Below are 2,563 nucleotides of genomic sequence, written 5' to 3'. Positions count from 1 at the left end.
ACCGCTGTTAAGACGTAACTTAACTGCAGTTTATATATTGACCCTATAAAACGAAGAAAACTTTTATAGAGAGTCTTAAAGCCACCCTAAATTAAGCGAAGAAAACCTTTTTTTAGCGTGAAGAAGCTGATTGAGCGATGTTCCTCTTTCACCTTAAAGCCTTTATATATTGACCCTATAAAATAGTGCGTCCCAAAGCCACCCTAAATTAAGCGAAGAAAACCTTTTTTTAGCGTGAAGAAGCTGATTGAGCGATGTTCCTCTTTCACCTTACAAAGGCCATATCTTTATATTTTGAGGGTAGATAGATTAGCCATTGATGTGCACTCCAATGTTAAGCAGCTATCTTGCTCCTTTGGGTTAAAACCTCAGCTTAGCTAACTGATTAGGTTGACCCCGTTTGCTCATCGAATAGATTTAATATAGTAAACAACTTCGCGTTATTACTGTACAAATCTTGATCGAGTGTTATTTATTTGTTTTGTGCAAAGCACACGCAAGTCTTGTGTCAGCAGGCTGACTCAAGATCAAGGTGCACGCATCGTAACTAAGCAACCTTTTAATAGTGTAACCATCCTATTAAGTTAAAGTTTGCAGACACATGTACCTGTGTTCAGTAAAACGGACACAAGAAATATACACCCGCGATAACGCGTCGCCATGGTAACTGCGCTTAGATGCGCGTTTAAATCCACACAAGGTGGAATCTGAAATCCCGCATAAAAGGTATTTCCTTCTATTAAAAGATAGAAGTCTGTCTAAAACCTCTTCCAATACCTATGCCTGATTTCATATTTATTTATTTTTTATTTATTTTTTTTTTTTCTTTGAGCAACAACGCTTATGGATAGTTCCAGTCAGTCTCTCCCTTCTCTTTTCCTTTTTTGATCTTACATTATTAATTATTGTTATTTAAACCATAATGATAATTAACATAATGTATGTTTTCTTCTTTTTGTGTGTGATTTAATTTTAATTATTTCACCGCCTTAGATTCAACTCTCCCTTTAGCAATTATAATTGTATTTGCTCATTTTAAATTTTTGATTAAACAGTCTTGATTTAAATTTAAACTTTGACCAAATCGATCAAGTTGCACTCTCACTACCCCGGGTAATTCGGCCCATCCCAGGGGGGCCTTTCTCTCTTTTGCTCTCTCAGCTCTGCCATTTCCCAGGTGTGACGACTCCATAGCGCCCCCACCCGGTGGGCCCCGTCACTGACCCCAGGGCTGGCAGTCAGCTCACTTTCTCTCTTTTGCTTTAACCCTTTATACCTCTCTTTCTGATGGATTTTGTTTTTATTTTTCTCCCTATTAGAGACTGAACCTGTCTGAACATCAGTGAAATCTTTTGGTAACTACACCGATGAACTGAATAGCTCTAAAGTTAATCGCTCATCATTAAGTTTACTCATAGTTTCCTGTGTTTACCCACACAAACTATCTGACCCCTTCTTTACAGCTAGGATAATAAGCGTTTAGTTTGCGTCACCATCTGATGACATCAGTTAAGTGCGCAACACATAACAACATTTTAGCTCATTAGTTCTGTACGGACTTGCATTGGCTCGTTGTGCTTTGTCTCTCCCTCTCTATTTGTGTCAACATTTCACCATCCAGTCTCGCCATCCAGTCCAGACAAGGCAAAGATGCCATCCAGCCCCTGAGCGGAGAACAGCTGGACGACCACGCACACAGGCGAATGGATCACGATCCAGTCAAGAGCTACGGCTGCAGAGAACCAATCAACTCATCTACAGCCCGGACCATCAGTGACCACGCCCTCAACAAGATCGTCTGACTAAAGCCGCAGCGGAGAAAGCTTCACCCACGACGGAACCAGGACAGCGCGCAGAACCGCCTAGACCATCTGGATGTTCAGAGATAGCGGATGAAGAGGACAAGGACCTACACGAGGAGAGAGGAGAAAAGCTTCAAGACACGCCTGCAACACCCCCACAGACTGAGCGCAGAGAGCAGTACAGGAGAACACTCCTAAACAGCGGAAGCTCCCTTTACAATGGACCCAGGCAGACAGCAGCACTCATGCCACGGCCAAAGCCTTTTAAGGCCTCCTGCAAGCAGCCTACGCCGAAGTTCAAGTAACGACTCCGCAAAGAAACACAAAGTGAGCTGAACCCAGCACACCTTAAAGAACTCAAATGCTTGCAGATAACAATATGAACAAACAGGAGAGCTCAACACAAAATCTCTCCCGGGCCTAACAGCCCACCGTTCACACCTCACACGCCAGCAAGCTGGCCGGGAATCTGACAGCTGTCACCACAAAACGCTGTCTTCCTGAACACTGCAGTAGGCTACAACACACGCCTGTCTGCAAAACATTGACTTTTAAGCAAGAACATTGCCCAGTGTGACCACGAGACAGATCTGCTTAGCTCCACCTCCAGCTAACAGGACCCCAGCCATTTGTACCAGCAGTCAAAACTGTCAAAACTGAATACAGCAGCTAAGAACACGACTGCTACGACCAGCATCTGAGCCTACGTGAGACAACGCGACAGGCACCAAGGGAAGATGGCATCAACGCCAGAAAATCTT

The sequence above is a fragment of the Garra rufa genome, chromosome 9 (genome assembly GCF_049309525.1).
Source record: "Garra rufa chromosome 9, GarRuf1.0, whole genome shotgun sequence".
NCBI classification, from domain to species: domain Eukaryota; kingdom Metazoa; phylum Chordata; class Actinopteri; order Cypriniformes; family Cyprinidae; genus Garra; species Garra rufa.
The sequence above is the reverse complement of the archived record's forward strand: the minus strand, read 5'-3'. Positions refer to the sequence as shown.